The 23,354-nt window shown below is 39.4% G+C and overlaps 1 long non-coding RNA gene across 4 annotated transcripts in view; it reads left to right on the forward strand.

Annotated features, from left to right (window-relative positions):
* The first annotated feature begins 1,315 nt into the window (after window positions 1–1,315).
* LOC140206361 (uncharacterized) overlaps window positions 1,316–23,354 on the forward strand; it is an 87,704-nt gene continuing 65,665 nt past the window's right edge. For all 4 annotated transcript variants that reach the window (XR_011888124.1, XR_011888123.1, XR_011888126.1 and 1 more), the window contains exons 1-2: window positions 1,316–1,470; window positions 15,093–15,177. This is a non-coding gene — a long non-coding RNA (uncharacterized lncRNA). The remainder of the gene's footprint in view (window positions 1,471–15,092; window positions 15,178–23,354) is intronic.

Consider the following 23,354-nt stretch of genomic DNA (forward strand, 5'->3'; position numbering starts at 1 on the left):
CGAAAGGGGAGAGCTGTTGAGAATTAGATTATGAGAACACTCAGTCCTCTTTTATTGTCATTTAGAAATGCATACATGCATTAAGAAATGATACAATGTTTAATGAATAATAGTGTATCCAATTTTATCAGAGTCTGCTGATAAACTAGGGCCAAGGAGCAGTACATTCTCCTTGTTATAACGGCGAAGTTTGCCATTGGTGAATTTGGAAATAGCACAGAAGCAGAAGCTCACTTGGAGGATTCACTGTAAGATAACAGGCTACATAAAGGAATTTGAGAGGACAAGGGCAGCCAAGTGGAAATGAGTTGATGGCTTGAATCTATGGTAGATTCAAGGGTCTGTTGTGCAAAGGATAGATGGAGGCAGAGGAAGGGTGATCCCTAAAGAAAGAGGAATATTCACAGTATGAAATTAAGACGAGGTGTAGGGTATGAGCAACACCCACACGCTGCTGGAGGAACTTAGCGGGCCTCTCTGCATCCATGGGAAAGAGGACAGTCGACGTTTCGGACCAAGACCTTTCAGCGGTCCTGTACCCTTTCCCACGGATGCTGCCTGGCCTGCTGAGTTCCTCCAGCGGCGTGTGGGTGTGGCTTGGGTTTCCAGCCTCTGTACATTTTCTCTTGTTTGTGACTAGGCTATGAGGTTGGGTAGTCAGCAGCTTCGAGTGAACGAGACCGAGGGACCAGAGAACGAGTCTCAAAGTAGTGATGAAAAATTGATCTTCGATTCATAGAGCATTAACAAATTAAAGACCTCCTGGTTTAGAGAGTATCGTTTTAAAACCCAGTGATTAGTTAAACCCCATTAGATCCCATCAGGATTAACTTAAAGCGCAATTAAGATTTCTCCCCTCAGTAAGTAATTCGAGTTCAGCGCGAGTAGGCTATGCTGCTTGGCCTCATCATTTCGCTCAGGGCTCAGGTTAGTCATTCACAAACCAGTAACGCAGATATATTAGTAAGATAGCTAATGTTGGGGTCGCAAATCTTCCCGTTCTTGTCCCTCTGATCTCAACTTAACGATGGCTTCAACCCTTTCTCCCGACCCATTCTCCTGTCAGCCTAACACCCACACAGTCATTATCCTGTGTGTTTTTTTTACAAAACTGGAGGCTCTGACTGGGAAGAACCGCCCGCCTTCAATCTTCCATTGCGGCCAATGGAGGAAAAAATGTCTCTCTTAAAGATTATCTGCTGAGCCAATGGTACGAGTCTGTGTGCTCCACGTGACTATATTTCCCCTGTCTTTCACATGGGTGTTATATAGTTCAATTCAGTGCAGCAGATAAAGCAATACTGGAGCAATGGGATGTCTGCACACAAGTGTCTGACTGTAAATAGAAGCATGCTTCTTTGTATAATTAATGGGACTTCCTCACCCTTTCCCTTCTCACCCAATATTAAAACTGAAAGGCACTGTACAGCTTAACGAAGATTGATAAGAATCTATACTGTCAACTGAACTGTAAGTATTTCTTTTAATGCACTTAACTACACAGATCCACACACCGACTCAGCAAATGTTTGTTAAACGGTCACATAACCTTGTAAATAAATACATTGGAAAAACGTTTAAAGTTTGTGGGGAAACAGCTCACATTCTGCAGTTTGACCTTAAATCACTTTTGTTTGAGGTGGGGAGGGGGTGGGAATTAAGAGTCGGCAGTTTAAGGGAGCTGCCGGCCCGCTGCAGTGGAGGCAGCCCGCTGCATTATTCAAGCAGAGCTGGAGATGAAGTCTGATGCTTGTGATAACACATCAGCCGTGTCCAATCAGTGGCATTGTGAGCAGTAAGTAGAACAAACTCAACTGACCCCACGGCGAGGGGCTGAAGCCTGTCCAGCCAACTCCGAGTTCAGTTCGTCCAACGAGTTGCTGAAAGGGCAGTGGCTTACAGAGACACAGCTGCAAGACTATGAAATTCAGACAAAGGCCAAGCAGGAGGGGATTTTTTTCTCTCTTTGTTGTGTGTGTTTACATTAATTAATCTTTCCTAGGCATTTCTACGTACAACACTGAGCAGCGGCCAGTAAATCCTGAAAGAAGCTGGACTTTATTGGGGCAGGCTTAAATCGGTCTCCAGTTCTCGGGAGAATGCACAGATAAAATAGAGTACATACATTCATGTAACAAGGGAATGAGCTTTTTTATATAGGCGTTTTTTCCCCTTTCTTTGTCTGCCGTCATGTCATCTACGGCGACTCCTCCTTCACCCCCCCCCCACTCCCCTCCTCCCTCTCTCTCTCCTTCCCCTTCACCACCACCCACTGTGAGCTGAGACACCTGAAGGCTAGACATAATGATCAACAGAGCTTTCGCCTGTCTGGCCGCCAGCCAGCTTTTCCCCTACAATCAAGGAGCCTGCACGCAATGCAGGTCGAGTGTATTTTCTGTACCGAGAGATCGACTACAGTGAGCTTCCATATACTGCAAACACTAAAAGGGTGGATTTTTAAAAATGTTACACGACCAGTCGTTTTTGGATCTGCCTACATTAAGGCACCTCAAAAACGACAGGACATGCAGGAGAGAGACAGTCGCTGCAGTAAACTTTGTACAGAGTTTGACCAGACCAGATGGCCGCGTGCCCTTTTATTATTTAGATGAGACTCTTCCTTTCAATAACATCATTCTTCCTGCTCATAAGGCCCAGCTTAAAGTTTCCAGCGAATGGAATCAGCTGAGTATTTTCAATACTAATTGACCATATGCAGAGGAAGGGCTCGTGTGTGCAGTCACTGGGACCTTTGTCAGACTAAGGGGATCAATCTGCTCTTTGTCTCCCTTTGCGATGGGGGGGTAGAGAAATTGAAAATTTTTTATGCAGCACTTGCTTCGGCGCTACCTCATTTCTGACACATCATTTACAGTACGTCGAGGGCTCCGGGGCTGCTGCTCTTGAACTTAATCGATCTATTGCGGACATTTCCCGCTTCAGTGTGGCTGCAACGTAAATATTCCGTCATAAGTTTTCGCGACTGGCATAACTTTCAAACTCTCCGCACTGATATGGAGTGACGACAGGATGGCTTGCCGGTTTCTTACCCTGGTCATTGAATACAGAGTAAAATCCCATTTGTGCCAGTTCCCAAGCATCCGTCAAACATGAGAACTTTTAAACTGTTTACATTTTTTGAAGAAAAAGCAGGAGATTAACGGCGCTTTGAATTACAGGCCTTTAGATGCATTGCATTTTAGCAAGCATTATTGCACATCTCCAGACAAAGTATTACTATATTGGCCAACGCCACTGGCAATAGGTCGTATCGGGACAAAAATATTTTCCAATTGAATCACGTCATTACTGCAAGGAAAATTTGGTCTTCAAACGCTCCTTATGGGCTCCTTATGGTATGAAGAAACCCTCTTACTACCCGGACCTGCACTTGTATTCCAGTCGCTTGCCCGCAATTCGAGCGGGTCTGATGGGAGGTTGAGAGTAGGTGTGTAAAGGCAGACTGGAAGTGACAAGAGGAAATGCCACCAAAGGTATCGTTCACGGTTCGCATAACCGAGAAGCCAGGTGTGTGTAACTGCATAGGGAGAGGCTGTAGCTCACTGCGGAGGAGGTGGCGGAAAGGCGCTCGTAGGCATAGGTACGCCACGCATAACTCGTGTAACCCGTGGTAGCTTTTTTGAATGACAAAAGTATCTGACGTCTGAAAGAGACGAACACCACGCCCGCAGAGAAGCTCCTCGCTGCAATGGCTCTTCTGCCGTCTAACGAGGCTCTTAGCTTCTAACGGTGAGGATTTAGATCGGCTTGATGGAATTTGAAAGGTAATCATAAGACAGGTTTTCTGTGCAATCTAAATTTTAAAGTTTTTTTAAAAAAATGCCCGTATTTCTTGCAACGGGTGGGAGAACAATTACACTGCTGGTGATCTTGAGTGTATTTTGTGGATTACCGCGGCTGGGAAAGAAGAAAGGCGGGTGTCACATGATGAATCCGCAGGGGCTGTCTGGACTTTTCATACGGTGCAAAGTGTGTGCAGTCAGTGCCCTCGGCCGGGTCAGCCCCTGCCCTCTTCATCGTCTCCCCCCGCGCCCAGGTGCAGCCAGCTACTTGACCTCTGTGGCGGGTGGGGGAGCTCTGACTGCCGGCTACACATGGAGCTGGGCAACCATGCAAGCCGCAGCCTACTCCCCTGCCCGTCTCCTCTGGTGCTGCTCCCGTCTGAAATGCCAATCTCAGCTTTTACTTCAGCCCTTTCGGATACCCTGAGAGCCCCGACGTGCCTCTAATGTGATTTCAACCTGCATTTAACTTATCAAGTGTAGAAAAATGCGGTAGCTGTTCTCAGTACTCCGATGCTGCCTGACCAACTCAGTTCCTCCAGCATTTTGTGTGTGTGTGTGTGTTACTTAGTTCTGTTTTGTGGGGGGAAAAATCTTGTGCCCTGAGAGCGCGCTTTTAACTCTACCTTTTCTTTCAAATTAAATAACCAGAGACGGCCCACAGGGGGTTTAAGGTACCTGGTCGCCTCCACGAGGAGGGAGAAGTGACACTTGACTCAAAAGAGCACTTGGGCTGTTACCATGACAAATGTTAAATTGAACGTGGCTTTGGAAGTGAGCGTTGGCCTCTCCCACCAATTCATGTGGCACGTTGAATTGTTTTACAACCCCTAGATTGGCCACCAGTTTTTGTAAACGGCCGCGTGTCTGCGAATTTTATGAACCGCGTACTGTTCGGTGTAGTAAAATGAAGAGTGAAGGTTCCGCGCTACCTGGTGGATAACGGAGAAGTATCACGTTCTGTGAAGAATCTTCTCAACTGTCTGTAAAGGGGGCCCTTTTCCCCTCCTGCCTTGCCACTCTGGAGTTGGGAAATTTGAAAATAGGGTCGTACAGACTATCTTCAGCATGAGACTTGGACAGCGTTTGGTTCGGTATTTCTTACATTGTTTCTTATTTCTTCACTCCCTCCTTCCCTTCCCAACTGTTTCTCTAATTTCACGACCGCCGTTTTCGTGCATGGTTGGAGGCGATGCATTTTATTTTAATCATGGACTTCATTATCAGTAACTTTCCTGGTGCGCTTCTTCATGAGAAATACAGCCCCCTCCCTGTAGCACCCTGTAATCCATTTTGCCACTGTTTCTGAAAGACAAAGCGAGACCTCGTGACAATCAATAATTGAGCAGCAAGCAATTGAATTCTGCGAAGACATGCATTTAAAATCAAAAGCCCAGACATGCTGTGAGCCTAACTGTCTGGATGCATTGCAGACATACAGAGCTTTGCTGAAAAGCCGCATTGCTCCATCTAAACTATACATTAAAACGTTACTCCATCCAGTGAACTAATCCATCCCCTTTTAGTAAAAGCTGGATATCATTACCGCTGCTGACTCGGAAAACACAAGTAGGCAGTTACACATAAAAATCAGTAAGAGATTCTTGTTCCTAATCAGAGTGCTTTGACGGTGTGCTACACAGCCATTTCCCCGTTAGACAGTAAATTATTAAAAGCACATTTTATGCCCCCCCTCCACTTTTAAGAAATTTAACGTGGTGTGTTTAATCTTTATGAACAGGCAGGAAAGAATTTAAGCAGCAAGTCAAAATACACACTTTCCAGATTTTTTTTCAAAAGTCTCCTGATGACTTAAATCGTTTCCACAGTCACTGTTTAACTGCGTGCATGGAGCAGTCTGAAAACCTGAGCTATGTTTTCCAACAAATCTTGGTAAACTGGTTAATATAAATTTACAGTACACTCTGCTGATTGAATAGATCAGCTAGGAGAAGAAATTTAATTTTGGCAATGCAAATACCCTGTAGCGGAGTTTAATGTTTTCTTTCACCCAGTGTGATGTTTCCCTTTGCTGTTTTATATTGGTGGAAGTACTAGGTAATGAATAGTTTGGTTGTGACTAAGGGACATCCTGCAAAGCCCAGGCCATATTAGTTCCACTCTTGGTCACATAGCCTTTTTTACCAAGCTCTCAGACAGGGTGGTGATTTTCTTGTTTGTGGATCATAATTTATATTTTAAAGTTGTACATTACAAGAACCAACTTTTAACCACCCTGAAGCTATTTTTTTTAATCAGAGCAATCTTTTGACTTTTAACTGCTGTGTTCAGTAGTGAATTTTGAAAGCATTTAAATTCAAGCCAGGAAGTGAAAGGTAGTAGAATTGCATGTTCTTGTTGAAGAGTGAACCTAGTGTAGCTGAACAAGGTACTTTTCATAGAGCGCTCAAAACTAAATTTTAGATATCTGGAACATGGATTCAAGTTTGCAATCCCTTTTGTCTTTTGAACCTGTCAAATTTTGCTCTGTACAGTTAAAGGACTAAGTGACTATTGATCACAGCACAAGGGGGTAGGATTATTTGGTAAGGAAAGGTTGTAGTCAACCCTTGTCTTGTTAATGCACTGCCCGCTCCAGTATCTGAGATTGCAAGATCGTTACTGGAAGCAGAGATTCCAATAGTTTGTTCTTTCAGGGATAAATGTTAATTTTGCTTTTTTGGCTAGGATCAAAGATTACGTCTTTAAAATGTTGGTTCCATGTGTGTCCACCAAGCCATTTGAAATATTATTGTTGCAATTTCACATTTTTTTCAAAGGCATATAATTTCTGACATTAACTCATTTATGTGTGGGTGGGGTGGGGGCAAATAATAGATGCCCCAAATTTGAATGAATGTGAACAGAGGTGAACAAACTTCAATGGCGTAAAGTTCAATTGGTTCACAATAGGAAAGGGTAATGACTGGGAATGTTGGGCCATAGGAACAAGAACACCTTTTAATTCCAACTAGATCACCTCATCTAGCACGTGCACAGAAATTTTCACCTCATTTTTCCTCCAGCTGTATTCCGTTGTATTTTTTAACTGGGTGCAAGGATACAATCTGAAGTACTGAGCTGTGTTCTCCAACAAGAATAGAATAATGTTTGTAAGCTGGTCAAATAATATAAGTTTATTGCAGATTCAACTGCAATTTGAATAGATTAGTTACAAGAAGAAAAAATCCAGTATGGGCAACTAAACCGTGGTACTTTACTCCTTTTGGTCCCAGAATATTATTCCAGATATATATTATTAAAGATGACAAAATGCGGTAATCAAGTTGACCTTTGTACAGTTTTTATCAAAAACAGGAAATGGTTGACTGGAAGTGGGAAGATTAAATAAAACTTTGCTCTCTAGCCATACTTCACGATTAAGAAACCATAACTTCAAATGCTATGTATTAGAAATTCTCATTGTTTAATCCACCTCATATCATAGATTTCCTTTAATGCTGAGCAGAGTATTTTTGTTTAACATATTGAGACTTAGTATTGGTTGTGTAGATCTTGTACCTCAAATAACAAAGAGGCCAACCTATTCACACTTTAAAATGGGGGACAAATTTTTACTATCTAACTATTACAGTCTTCATTCTGAAAACACCAATTTAACAATATTAAATTTTGAAATTGTGTCTCAAGAAGGCAACTTTAATTAAAAACTTCTCTGAGTTAATAGATTTTGTTAATTAAGGATGATCAGTTAAGAAGCCATGTTTCTGAAGAAAATTACATGTTAGTTTTAAATGCTCCACCCCTAAGTATTGTTGTAAGAATAAAATGTTGAATGTCACTGGGGATTGAGCTTTGATTTTGGCTGCTCCAAAATCTTTCTGCCATCTGCCAAGCATCCCGAATGATCATAGCAAAGTAGTTCTGCATTCTGGCTTCTGCATCCTTCCTTTTCTCAGGACCTCAGCCCAAAACATTGACTACTTATTCCCGTCCATAGATGCTGCCTGACCTGCTGAGTTCCTTCAGCACTTTGTGTTGCTGAAAATTTCCATCATTTGTTGATGATTGTTTATAACAAAGCAGTTATTTTTTTTAACTGGTACCCAGTTTAATTTTTCAAACAAACTGTGCTTCTAATTTTCCTTTGTAGACTATATTTAATACACCAATTTATTTTGTTTAAAATTAAATTCTGACAAAGTTTCAGTCGGTTTTGTAGTATCTGTTGACAAAAATGTACTGCCATCTTGTATATCGGCAGAGAAACCCAGGTTAATGGGTGATAGACGAATCTAGAATTGATCCTTTTGTCAATCAGTCAATGAGTAATGGCATGTCCTCTCTCCCTTACTACAGTATCATTTATTGCAACTTCCTAGTAGTGTGAGTCATGTTTTGATTTTCCTGGTTGTTGACAAAAAGTTGACATTGCCAATCTTAAAAATATTAAATTTAGTTTTCACCAAAATAATAGACTGAGGGAGATTTAAGCAAGAAAATAAGGAGGAAGAAAAAGCATCATTATCCCAGAACTGCATAAGTATTGATTTCTGTCTGTCAAGGTTTACTCTATTTACTGTGTAAGGAAAAGACGGGGTCAGTCAGATTTAGCTACAATGCCAAGTGCAAGGTCATTACAAAGATGTTTAAGATAAATTTATACAACAAATATTTGTTCACAGTTTGCAGTGGCGATATTTTTCTTGTATGACCTGACTAGAACGAGATTATATCCTTTCATATATTTCATGATCTCTTTCTCTTTTGTGTGAGTGTTATTTTCAATTATGCAAATCATTATTTAAGCTAGGGGCAATTAACAGTGTTTCACCAGAGCTTTTGTTTGTTTGAAAAGATAGTGAATAAATAGAGGCTGAAAAATGCAACTGTAGCAACTTTGTGAATATTAGTTTTAAATTTTAAAAAAATCCTTCCTTGGAGCTTAAATAAAATAAGCTGTAACTGTACAAAGCTACCTTTGACTGGCTTGGAACAGTTGCTGAGATGAAAAATAAAAGGTGGCTGTCAATAATGGCTGAAACAGCCCATGCTTTCTCTGCATAACACCTTGTGGCTGAAAGGATAAATTTTACACACCAGTGAGAAGAGTAACATTTAGGAATTCTGATTTTTCAGCAATTTGCTTTCCTCTTTCACATACTGTTTACAGTTATTTGAAAATGCTTAATCGTAATCTTTAAGATACAGAAAGTCCTCAGTAGATTTCAGGCTAGCCACATGTTTCCTATCATACAACATCTGCAAAGCTTGCCTCTGCACTTTCCGTTTAACCAGAAGAAAGTAGGGATCCAAAGAAAATCTTTCAATCTTGGTTTTCTCTGCTAGACAATTTTCTCTTTTTTTTTGAAAAATCTCCATGTAGTCATCAAAAGATTAATTAGAAAAATGCTGTTACGGTATAATATCTTTTCATTCTCTGCCAGATTTCTGATGAAGCAGAACACCATGGGATTATATACCTTAAAAAAAAATTCCGGTTTGTGACTTTTGACCAGTGAAAATATGAGAATTTTTTTGTGATATTGAAGTGCTTTACTTTACATTTGTGTTCTGCCAATTTATTCAGATAACGTATTCCCTACTAGTCTTGTGCTCCATACGTTCCGTCATAATGAACCCAATTAATTTGAGTATGGGCAAAATAAGTGACACCATATTGAAATGATCATTAGTGGCGTACTGTTAATCAAACAGATTGCAACTACCACTGATATGGGGGGGAAAGTTTTCTGTTGGATTCAACCTGCCAACTCTCAATAGCTTTTTTATGTCTCTATAATGTGTGACTCACAGACCTCTCCTGCTCTCATTGCCTTGACAAGATCAGCTTTGATTATTCCAGAACACAGAACATTGCAGCACATGCCAGGCCCTTCGGCCCACAATGATGTGCCAACCTTATTCTTTGGCATTTGATTTAGAAATGAAAAATGTTGGATGTGCTCAGCAGGTCAGACAGCATCAGCTTAGGGAAAAAACAGTTAATGTTTCAAGTCAGGGATCCTTCATTCCTGAGACCCAGAGCTCTATTTTTCTCTCTTTACAGCTGCTACCTTGAGAAATTTCTATTTTGTTTAAATTTAAGATTTTCAGCAGCTGCAGTTTTTCTCTGAAGTGTGATTGTCTGGGATAAACTGCTTAAATCAGTAATGTAGCATAGAACCACAAATATAGTTTTACTCTGAGCTTCCTTCTGGTTATGGATTCGTAGCTTGTTTAATTTACTAATCCAAATAATTTGACTTGCAAAAATTTGAGTACCATGATATGAAGCACATTGTATCAAACTGTGTGTGGAATAACCTAGCTAACTTCTGTGAAGTTGTTCACTTTGGTGTGCCTGTTTTTTAACTAGGTGAGAGACTGAGTAATGTTGATGTTCAAAGGGGCCTAGCTCTATTTGTGCAGGAGGCACTGAATACCAACCTGCAGCTGCAGCAAGTGATTATGAAGGCAACTGGTACATTGACCTTAATTACTGGAGATTTTGATTACAAAAGGCTTCTTATTGCAATTATCTGCATCTGGAGAATTGTGTACAGTTTGATCTCCTCAGAAAGGATGTGCCTTGATTAGTGTGGGTGCAGTGATCTGGTTTTGGAATAGTGAGTCTTCTTTATAAGAAGAGATAGAGTACACTAGGTCTATATTCCCTAGCATTTAGAAAAATTGAAAGAAGGTTTCAGTAAAACATTAAAAATTCAAGACTGAGACAAAGAATATATTCTGATGTAGAGGTGGTGTGTCTTTAACATTTTTTACTCTAGAGGTGCAAGGAGTTTCTGTTTGATCTTTCAAAGCAGAAGGGTAGATTTCTGGGCATTTAAGGAACAGGAGATATGGAGATGGTTCAGCAATGATCTCAAATGATGGAACAGCGTGGAGAGCCAAGTGACCTAGTCCTGAATCTAGTTATTATATTACGTTGCGTAAACTAATCATTGTTTAAAATACTAATCTGAACATAGTGGATTGGACAAGGTGTTAAGGAGCAGAATGAAAGAAAAATCGTCAAAGTTTAGAAATATGATGGCATATGACCGGATCTGGGCCGTACCCTCCAAATATCCGGACCTGCCTCTCAGTTTTTTTTTTGCACTACCTTACTTTCCCTTTTCTATTTTCTATTTATGATTTATAATTTAAATTTTTAATATTTACGATCAATTTGCAATCCAGGGAGCGCGAAGCGCAGAATCAAATATCGCTGTGATGATTGTACACTCTAGTATTAGTTGTTTGGCAACAATAAAGTGAAGTATTTGTATTGGTCATATAAACAGCCATTTCAACCCTGTGATCCAAGCTAGTGATACTAGTACTTTACGACAGTCTGCTTCATTGTACATGCAGAAAAGTCAGGAAATAATGTGAAATATTTCATATCATAATCTGGGTACCTGACTCGTGAGAAATGTTTGACTTCAAGGTGCAGTTTCTGTAGAACAAGGGTAATCTCACAAATATGCAGTGTGTGGATAGAAAAGGTACAATGTTGCTTTGAGCTACATCCTTGGTGAACAACCTTTGAGCATTGTGGCACATTCTCAGCTACCTTTTAGAACTTTAAGTGACAATACACTTGCTTAAGTCCTTCAAAGTGATCCTGTGCTTTCAACATGTATATTGCTTTGTACAATTTACTTTTGTAATCGGTGGGGTTTTAAGTGCTGAATTCTATTTTAGCTAAAGTATTTAATGAAACAAAGTATCTGACACATCCTTATATTTAGTCTGGGATGGGTTTTTTTTAAGGTCCGTGTGAGTTCCTTGATTAGTGCCTGTCTTGCAGGTTAAGAAGTTTTTAAAAATCTGCTTTGTTTAGTTTGATTGACTAATTGGAGTGCCCACTACTCTTAACCATGAGTGTTAATGTCTTGTATAATTAGACTGAAATGGTTAAATATATCATCAATTTGCTTTGTGATATGTTTAATGATCCTTCAAACAATATTATATGAAGTGAAATTTGCCCATTACCTAGTAAACATGGAACTGGATGGCTAAAATATTTAGATCTGACTTACCACGTACCATCTTGAAGATTAATAAACCTGATCAGGTATTTCTTGAACTATTGACTCTGTAGATAGCTTGTTTGTATATTTATTGAGATGCAACACAGAATAGGCCCTTCTGGTCCTTTGAGCTGTGCCAGCCAGCAATCCCCTGATTTAATCCTACCCTTATCACAGGACAATTTACGATGTCCAATTGGCCTACCAACTGGTATGTCTTTGGACTGTGGAAGGGGGGGAGAAACGGAGCATCTGGAGGAAACCCATGCGGTCACAGGGAGAATGTACAAACTCCTTACAGACAGCAGTAGGAAGCTTAGCAAGACAATTCTCATAATGTTTATGATTTTTATTGATGAAAGTTCTGCAAGGGGCATTAATTGGGCCTTCACAGATGTAACCAATGATTGATTATCACCAACTACAATGAATGTAAATGATCAAGAGGCATTTAGGTTTTAGAATTGGAGAATTTGAAAGTGTGAGTGTGTGTACGCATACACGATTTTTTTGGGGGGTTTATCTTGACCAGAATCTGCTATAGTTTTCTAAATTCAATACAATCCAGATTAATGTTAACTTAAACACGCACAGTAAAAAGCTGATTAATACATATGCTAATTCTACCAACTGATAAATAAGGTGCCATGTCAAACTTCAGGAAGGGGAAGTCAAGAGAACACACACCAGATCCTCATTGAGGAGTCAGAAGTGGAAAGGGTGAGTAGTCTCCAGTAACTGGGTGTCAACATCTCTGATGCAACATCTATCCTGGGCCCAACATATTAATGCAATTACTGGCTATATTTCATTTGAAATTTGAGGGGAATTGGTATGTCAGCAAAGACACTTGCAAATTTCTAAAGATGTACCGTGGAGAGCACTCTGGTTGCATCGCCATCTGGTATGGGGGGGGGGCACTGGGCAGGATTGGAAAAAGCTGTAGAAAATTGTAAACCCATCCAGTTCCATCATGGGTACTAGCCTCCCAAGAGCATGCAGGACACCTTCAAAAGGCGATGCCTCAAAAAGGCGCCGTCATCATTAGGAACCACCATCACCCTGGACATGCCCCCTTCTCACTGCTACCATCTGACAGGAGGTACAGGAGCCTGAAGAGACGCACTCAACATTTCAGGAACAGCTTCCTCCCCTTGGCCTTCAGATTTCTGAATGGATGTTGAATTAGCATTCATGGGTTCGGTATTATTTTCCCTCTAGTGATATTAAACCTGATTCTGATTCTGCTCTCATTTTAATAGATTTCTATTTAAGGTAATATGCAAATTTACATTGTTGGTCATTGTAGTTGTGGTGATCAATCATTGGTTATATCAGTGAAAGCTCATTTACTTTGTACTTCTATTAGTTAACAATATAATCATGTGCACATTGACAGGATAATACCAGTTTAACAAATAGCATTTACCTGTTAAAGGTTACAGTTGGTAGCTTAATGTTCTGGGCTAAGAGAACACTTGTATTTCTTTGCTTTAGCACAAAAGACAAACCTCTCTATCAGGGTATACTTCACGGGCTAAGAAGACTTTCTTCTTTAGTGTGTTTTATGCATAAGTTCACTGGATCCTCTTCACAAACTTATTAAAGTGTGCTTCATAATTTTGCTTAACTATATATAAGATAATATCAAATAACTAATGCCATAAAGAATAGCTTGTAGTAAATTTGCTTTGAACTGGATTGAAATACTGTTGCGCTTATTCGGTGTGGAAGTTGATTGTAAAAAGGCGTCCACTGGATGAAAACGCCAATTTTTAGTTGTGTCGCTCTGCCAGCAAAATGGAATCCTCTTGATTGTATTACTTATTTTTACGATGGGTCTATCGTTAGCCTTAAGAGCACAGCTTTCTCTTTCGAGTTGGAAGTCTTTTGTGAAGTTCATTGCCAGAGTTAAATTATCTCAGCAATCTCAGGTTTTGGAATTAACTGAAGAAGCTGATTTTTGGCTCTGGAACATATGTGCAGAGAGTGTTTGAATTGATCACAGATCAGTTTGACTGTCTCAGTCATTAGCCCACAGCTTGGATTTGAGCAGGTTCAGAACTGGGTTTGTAAACAACCATATACTTATTTTTCGAAAATGCTTTGCAGAAACCATGAATTGTTTGTATCTCTCGTGGCTGGTCAGAAGGAGCAGGTAGCAATGAAGTACATTATTGCAGAGTAGTAGACAAGGATCTCCATTGGGGAAACAAAGTTATTCCAAATATCTGAAGTCATGTTCATCAGTTATTAGTTATTGAAGTAAATAATTTTCTAACTTGCTGTACTAAGGACCTTTGTCTCCATTTCTAGTGGCAGAATATGGGGGAAAATATCCTCTTGCTCTCCTGATCTATCACATTGGCTGATAGTTCATTGTTATCTCCAAACCAAATCAGCCTGAAGGAGAGGCACTGGAAGGCTGGAAGCATCTTTTTATCATGCAGTTTTGGCTTGTGATACAAAAGAGGAGGGAGTGAGATAAAGAAGCACTAACTTAAAAGCTTTAGCACCAAAGGCTTAGAATGCTGGTGTTTTGGATTTGTTCCTATTTTGTTATCTTGCACTCATTCCTGTAACTTAACTGTGGACGACTTTTTAATTCTTTTCCCAGGTTTCCAGATGGTTTTGATGTTCTTAATTAAATTACACAGAAGATGCCATTTCTGGATCAGTAATCTCATTATTGCTCCTATCTAAACAGATGAAGGGTTTCTGCAAATTATGATTCAGGGGTGACAGCATCAATTCCCCTTCGCTCGCCCCTCCAAAGAGTGCTGAGTTGGCTGGAATTTTCAGGGTTGAGAGAGCCTTGCAAATGATTGCTTATCCCCTCCTCCACCTTCTCTGCAATACTGAGCTCCTGTCAAGACATGCCTGAGAGCTAACAGTGAGACAAAAGCAAATAGACTGAATTTTTCCATGAATATGAGTGTACTGTTACCATTAAAATCCCACAGGAAGGAGGGAAGCTGGATGTATTTTGTTTTTGAACTACAGTGGCTGCTGAGAATTAAATTGAAACCACTTAGCTGTTTTGTTCAGGCTGAACGCAAGGCTGGGTCAATTTTTTTGGGGGTCTTTGCAAGAGTAACTAACATATGCCTCCTTTTGGAATTTTAGTTGCTGTACGGTTATAATGCAAACATGAAGTTTGATTCTTGATTCAAAACTTACTGAGCACAAAATGTATATGTGTAACATTTGAGATAACATTTTAATTACAGCATGTTCTTATATTAAAGAATTGTGTGTTCTGACATGAGTTTTTCTTGTTCTCTAGGCTACTTGAATCTCTACGCCTTTGAGAGTTAAGTCTAGCAAAAGAAGGATGTGACTGAAGGCATTTCTGGCTGATCTACACTAAGGTAAGGGCGGTACATTGCCATGTGTTCTTGCCTTGAAGGCACAGACACAGATTAGCCCATTAAACTGGAAAAATCATAATGACTGGAGCCACACTATTATCCTGAGTCGAATCTTAAGCCGATGCGCCACTGGAAGTTAGGATATTTTGTTATCCTTTTACTTACTGCACATGGGCTGTAATTGCTGTTTGTTGTGGCTTCAAACTGTCTGCCATCAAGCAGGTGCTGAGAAACACGGATGCCTCAATAAAATGGACTCTGAATACCATTCTAGAGGAGGTAAAAATAACCCACTGCATGGACTCCTGTTCTTCCTGTGTCTCAGAATGCCTAGCTGAAGCTTTCTGATCTTGCTCTTTTCACAAATAAATGCTTCGGAGTAGTTATTAAATATTTTATTAATAAACATGCTGTGTATAAGCTACACACTCAATTGATAAACCCTTATAATTCTTTCTATTTTGCTTTCCAACACCCACTTTTACCCCCCTCCCTTGAAAGTTGTTTTTTTCCCCCCTGCTGTCCCTAGGCTTTCTTTTAGGTCTGCCTTTTCCTACAGAGTCCACACTGCATATTTTGAATCAGCCTGCTAAAGTGGTCAGACGGACATAAACTAGAAGATTATAGTTGCAGAAAATAAGAGGTTCAGGCAGTCTGAAAGCTGTCATTTTAATGGCCTTTCTGTGGTTGCTACAACTGTGAGAAATGGTGCCGAACCTGATTTCTGGGAACTGGGAATAACGAAGTCCAGTGAACAATTCCTGCATCTCTATTTTTAAAAGAAGCAAGAAGTGTTTTCGTTTTACAAGCTTCACACCCTCCAGCTGCTTTACGTCCTGTCTCTGCTCATTCACTAGGAGATTCCATTCTCTGGCTTCTCCTGCAATTATTTTTTGTCCATCTTTCATATGTAGCAGTAATTCACGGCTTTGACTGCTGTTCGGTGTTGGAAGTTTCCATTTCTTTGCGAACAAATGGGATGTTTTTCAACATGAAAGGAAGAGGATATGGAGATGTCCACTTTACAATGATGTGCCTTCCCTAGGTCCAGATTCCTAAAGCATGTTGAAATATCTTTCCTTCCAGTACCAGTTTTTGCAGGAGCAGTGCTCTGGTCACTTACCTGGTGTTGATCTGTGCTTTATCTACAGCTCTTTGCTGATAGTAACTTGTTTCCAAGCAGGTTTTCAATGTTATCTGAACCCACTCCTCTCCATTGTTCACAGAATACAAACTAAGATGATGCATGCTTCTTGTTCAAAATGTGTTCCGCTTGTTCCTTTCTGTCAAGCATTTCTGCCTTTTTAATTTCTGACAATTTTAGGTGTCATTCTTCCATTTTCTGAAAACCGTTAAGATTGACTTTCTAGCTGCTTTGGAGGTACTTAATGTGATTGGCTGTGGGCGAGAATAAATGTGTTTTTTGTGTCTCTGGGAATAATACAAACAGTGGATTGTTCAGCAAATGTAGCTTTAAATAGGGCAATTGTCTGTCTGGTGCTTGCACCATTCTTCTGAATTTCAGTTAACATTAATTCATTGACTAATGTCCTTCCTGATCCTTGGTACCAAGGATGAGTGCAAATCTGACGCCAAGTAGATCAGTTGTGAGCTAATCCAAATCTAGTAGGTTTGATTAAACTGGGATAAAAATCAGCTTTGCCTGGTTCGGCCCTAGAGATGATTTATTCATTTCATTAAATACTAGGCATTGTGAAAACTGGAGCAACATTGATTCAGATTTGGCATACATCTTGGGCTAGCGACTATTTAGTAATTTTAAAAGGATTGTATTCTTCAAAGCAGATTAGAATGAATCTTTAATCCAAATCTGGATCTTTGTCATGCACCTGTTCACATACTGTATATTTTAATTTTCTATAAGATGATACACAGTTCAAAGTGCTACATGCAAGCAGTGAACAAAATCTGTTACTACAAATCTCTTTAGGTAGATTGAGAACCATACCGCAGAGTTAGATGTGTGGAACAATGTAGCGAATGAACAAAGAATTTTTCAGAAGATTCTTTAGCGCAGTACAAAGCTGAGTAACAACTAGCATTTAATAAAATTGTGAAATTCAAGAGGAAATTGCCAGCGTTAAACCTGTTCAAAACATTTGTTAAGCTACAGTTAGACAGCAGTTTTAGGATTTTCACTGCCACTGTAATCTGTCATAATCCATCAAAAGCAACGCTTTGTCTATAATTTGACAAATGATCTCTCAGTACTCCTTGGCAGGAACTTTAAGCGCCTCACCTGAAAGTGAGCAGTGTAGCTCCATTGTGATTTGTAGCTGATTTGACACAATTTGCAACAATTCCTAATTTGCTCTTAGTTTTGTATTTTGTTCTGTATATCCACTTTTTTTTGGTATTTCAGATCTTAGGTGATCTGCAAATTGACTTAGGCTAAATCGTTAAAAAAGAAATTATTTACTTTTGGAAGAGACAAAGTTTTGTTCATCTTTTGCCATTTTTGATTGTTTAGAAGTTTTAATTGCATCAAACAGCTTTGCAGGAGATCATAACCCATTTTTTAAAGCATTGCACTATTTAATTCATAATGCCCTTACAATCAATGGTGTGCTGCTTACTTGTTTCCAAGCTGTAGAAGAAAATGATATTTATAGATTGGACCTCATTTTGTCTCAAGTAAAGAGGAGTCTCAAGTAAAGAGGAGTCGAAAGTATGTGTTTATTTTGTTTTATCTAACTGCCAATTACAGCTTTTAAGAAATCTTGCGACAGACAAACATATCTCTGTCTAATCCCCCTTTAGTCAGTTTTACATCTGCTAAGAATGCCTAAAGTGAATAAACATGTGAGTTCTTTTATGTCCTAAAAATTATAGGGTGTGTAGAGTACAAGCTTCAATGCCAGCCAACGTAGGAAAACATGCTATCAGGGGTTTTAAAACAAAACTGATCCAAAGACGATGATTGTGTTCATCCAAGAATTTTTTTAAAATCAAGATCTTAGCAGGCTAGTATTTAGCCTTGTGCATGCATTCGTTACCAGAACATTGATGATCCTGTTCTGGGATTATTCGAAAAAACTACCTTCTATTTGCATTGACAGTGTTCCATATTCAAGGGATGGATTCTTTCAGATGGAACAGTAGATTGAGGTCCGATCTGCTCAGCTGGGTGGAAATGAAAATCCTGTGCCGCTATACAAAACACAGTAGTGGAGTTATTCTTACTGTTCTGGTGAATATTTATCCCTCATCCAACATCCTGTAGCATTGATTGCAATGAAGTTTGTGGCATTTGGTGGTGCTTAAATGCCCCTGCACTTCCGCATCTTGCAATTGTAACTGCTTCCAAAACATTCTGTTAGGTACATCAAGACATCATGAGGTTGTGGAGGGGACTTTATAAATTTAAGTTATTCTCAAAACCACAGGAAATATGAAAGCATGCTGAATATTGAAAGTTTTTTAAAAAAACTACTGGTAGTCTGAAACAGTTTTTGCATATTTTATGGTGGATGAGGCTGCCTCCGTGTTTATTTAGGTGAGGTCCGTGAACAAGCCATTGTTCCCTGTTCAAATATTCACAACAAAACTGCTGAATAGTGTCATAAACAGTAAAACTGTATTTTCACCGGGGATATTAATTCACATGTAAGAGAGCATAGTACTTTCTGATGATTTTACTTAGGAAGTTCAGTCATCTAATGTACAGTATGAACAAGTACGGAAGGTAATGCTAGCTGGATTTGTCATTTAATTTGTCACGTTGTGCTAGTCATTTAGAGTGTTTTATTAAACAAGGCTGTCCAATCAGTGCTAAGCATAAGTAGTTAACTGTATTGAACCTAGTGACACTGTTTCTGCATTCTTTCAATCCTGAGTCTTTCTGAACTCTTTCACCCTACAGTGCTTACGAGATATGGATCTTTCACACTGCAGACAAAAGAGCTACTGTAGTGTTGTACAATGTTTAGCATAATGTAGCCTTTTATAAAACAGGCTTTAATAGGGGAAAATGGGAATACTGCTGTAATTATTTCACTATGTTGGCGGTGAACTTTAAAATGTACAAAACAACAAATGTATACCATTCACCTGTGACCATTCAGTGAAAGATTTCACTCATGGACTACTTAGCCTGTGAATATTTTCAAAGTCATTTTGAGTAAACTATTTGCCTTGTCTGATGAGATGAAAGCAACAAGATGAACATCACTCATTAGTCTAATATGCTTCAGCAGTATATTTAACGTGTCAACAAAGATTTTTCAAGTCATGGGAGGTGGTGGGGGGGTGGTGGTCAGTATCTCTTCTACACATTTCCCCATGTGCTGCTAAAATCTAGCAGGAATTGTCCAAGTTAACGATTCCTTAGTATGTTTTCTTAAAGATTCTTTTTTTTCTGAAAATTGCCGTTCCAAATTAATGAAGAGTACTCAAAATGATTATTTGCAGACAATGCAAATTAGGCAAATTGAAACCTCTGGAGAGTGGATTGTGAAGAAGGGAAAAAGACTCTGTTCAAACTTCCATGCAGTCGGAATGTGGTAATTCAAGCAAAATAAAAATGTTTTGTTCAGGGAAACTAACCACATTTCTCAGCACAAATAAACGTGACAGACAAAGGTACCATTTAATACATGCAAATGGAAGTCTGCATCTTTCTTAAACACTACAGCTCAATTTTTATTTTAACTAACTGCACATGTCAAGTAAATGGTTGTAGTAATGGTCACTCATTTATCTGACTGCTGGAGTAAACTGAATTATGAAATGAGATTTGATGGACTGAACTGCCTAATTCTGCTCCTATATTTTGTGATCCAGTGTTGAAAGATTGCAAATTTCTGGATGAGGTGAGTCAGGAGTTGTTAACCTAACAGCTGATGGTTCATGAGAAGTAATGTACCAACATTAAGGAGACAACCAAAAGTCATTTCATTCAAAGCTCAAGTGATTTGTTACTCTGGTATTAAGATTATTTCATATGAGAGTCTTGCCAAGCAGTCATCATAAAGATTTATTTAATCCAATATGCTTTTTTAATCATTCTTTAGTCCTTCTATCAAAAGTCAGATGCAAGGATCTTTGCTGACAGAAAATTAGAAAGCTGTTCACATGGAATGCTGCAAAAGAGCATGTTTAATAGCAAATAAATGAGTTGAGAATACAGTTTCTGTAAGTACTTACTGAACACAGGACAGCCTATTGGCATCCATTACTGGCTCACAATTGCAAGATTAAATTGCAGACAGGCTTGTAAGGTTGCCAGAAAATGCTTGTGTTCAGTGTACAATAATTACCAGCATTACCTCTAATAAATGTGCTATGATAACATCAGGATTCAACTAAGGTCTTAAATGATGTAATTCCACAGCCATTCTCAAAAATATCTAGGAGTGGGTAGCATTTGGACAAGGAAGCGGGTAGTTTTATCCAAAAAACAGTTTAAACTTTTTACAGAATGTACACCCTCTCTTTAAAGACCCCAATAAGTCATGCAAAAGTAGTTTCATTCAAAACATCTGCACTATTGGGATTTCAATAACTAAAGAACAGCAAACCTTAATTAGAATTAAATACATAAAACTGATTGAACATCTTAAACTCAACTATTCTTTAGTTTTTGGGTTATTATAAGACAGTATCATTATGAAAGATGAGAATTAAATAAAAATTGCCTATGTAACAGCGTTTCATTCAAATTAAAGATATTAAATCAGGAAAGCAGGTTACTACAACTAATCCATTACTGTACTAAGAACACTTTTAGGTAAGCAAACTAAGACTATAAAGGACAATGAATCTACAGTGAAGTGGCTATGATCTAATGTCTGTGGGACTTGAGCCTAACCATATACGACAGCAGAGAAAGCTGACTATTATTGCAGTCAGCAAGAATAAAATATTTGAAGATGGCTTTTATGCATGGCTTATTCATTCTGTAATGCATGCAGGATGTTTGTTTTCTTACAAGAATCTAAAGTGAATGATGATGCATTAAGATAATGTTTTTTTTAAACTGCATTGTTTCCCACAATGGCTCAGCAGCTGTAAAGACATTTTAATGAAAGAAGTTGGAGCAGGCTTGTCTCTGAATCAGAGGCAGCGTGCTGGATTCCAAATTCTGTGGGCTCCGGAGCACAAAACAAGGATGCCACGGTGCAGTACTGTAAAAGAGCTGCATTATCAAAGATGCATTTATGTAGACTGCACTCTAAACCAGTGTCTCCATACATGAGTGACAAGCCCTATTTGTACCACCTTGGAGGCTTCTTAATCAACAGCAGTAAAAAGAAGTTACTTAATTTTTTTTTTGTTCATTGGTTTAGTTTACCTTCTGCAACTCACTGGTTGTTTTGTACTCTAGGTTTTCTTTAGTTTTTGGTAGTGGAAAGCTGGAGATCTTTTAAGGCCGCCGATGTTAGGCAAGAGGGCTTATTATGAAAGCAATTGACCCATTTTGAGCATAACTATCTATCAGGCATCCCACCCTTCCCACCCTGCAAAAACTCATTCCAGGGAAGTAGCACCCCCGCACTCTCTCCCCCCCCCCCCCCCACTGTCGACCTCCAAGGGTGTATGTAATACTTTGTTTAGTGTTTTTGTCTAATCTGTAAACCATGTTGGGTATATGCAGCAAATGTGACATTAAAATATGTACTTATATTCTATTATATTATCATGTTTATTCTACTACAACTTTAAGCAAGCCTACAGGGAGTTTGGCCTCATCAAGTAGGACATCAATAGAGTAGCTCCTTAGCAGCTAGCCAGCTGGTTTAAATAACGTTAGCTATGCTGTAATGACACCTGTTAAATTCACCTAAACATGTCTTTTACATTTTAACCCACCATGGGCAATAGAAAAGTCGCTGTTGCAAACAGTGCAGCGAGCAACACTGTCATTATTTTTGAGGTCGACTGTAAAGCCCACCCACAGAGAAAACTGATAGGTCTACTTAGCAGGGGTCCCCAACATTTTGTGCACCGCAGACCGGTTTAATAATGACAATATTCTTGCGGACCAGCTGACGGGGGGTGTTAATCATGACTGGAATATAGGTGATAAGTCAATAGCATCATAACATTTTAAGTAACGTTTGGATATTAAACACACAGTGCATATTTTCCCTGTATGAACATATAAAATCATTGCAACACACCAATATCACTGAATCAGTGGGAGCCCTGGGCTTGTTTCCCTGCAACAAGACGGTCCTATCGAGGGATGATGGGAGACAGCGATACTCGAAGGGGGTTCCTTATGTCCATTCTATTCCGCAATTCAGTTTTCGTTGCATTCATTGCAGAAAACTCCACTTCGCAGCGATATGATATTGGAAATGGAAGCAACGTTTTCAATGCTTCCGTGGCTATCTTAGGATATCTTGACTTTGATCTAGAATGCCGTTGATCCAGAATACCGGCAGAGATGTTATGTCAAACATACTTTTCAGCCCACTGTCATTTACAAGCTCGAGGAGTTGATCTTTTTCCCGCGCTGACATGGATGATGCACGCATAATGACCTCGCATGCGTTCAAGTTCAACAGTGTGTGACAGGGAATGAGGAAAGGTGCAAATGACTCATATCGTTTCATATCGCCAAATCATAGTTTCCTCACGGCCCAGTGGTGGGGGACCACGCTTAGCATGAAGACAGACCAATCAGGGTGCTCACTCTCGCTCTCCCTCTCCCTCTCAAAAAAAATCTATTTCTGGGATATTGTATATAATTTCCAGGCATCAGGGAGCCACTATCGATATGCAGGAGACTCCCGGATCTTCCAGGAGAGGTGGGATGTCTGATCTAGCAATATAAAATTTTGGAACTGAGGCACTGTTCCCTCCTATGGTGGAGCACCCTTGAAGAACTGGACTGTCTGCTTCTCTTCTCATGATCTTAAAGTTGAAAAGAGTAGTGAAAAATTACTAGGTGCAAAGTAGAATGAAATGCCTCTGATCCTCTGCAGGCAAAAATAACTCAAAATAACCCAACAAAATTTGTATGGTTGCTTTCATTTAACAGGGGAAGTTTGGTAAGTGGAATGATTGAACTTTCACCACTATGTAATTTTAAGTATAACTGGAAGAACAGATTTAGTTGACAAAGTGGCACTGTGCTTATCTAAAATTAGAATGAAATGATTTGTGCCTATTTTATATCTTGGTTTGGTCAGTATGGTCTGAACTAATCA

This window comes from Mobula birostris, chromosome 12, assembly GCF_030028105.1.
Source record: "Mobula birostris isolate sMobBir1 chromosome 12, sMobBir1.hap1, whole genome shotgun sequence".
NCBI lineage: Eukaryota > Metazoa > Chordata > Chondrichthyes > Myliobatiformes > Myliobatidae > Mobula > Mobula birostris.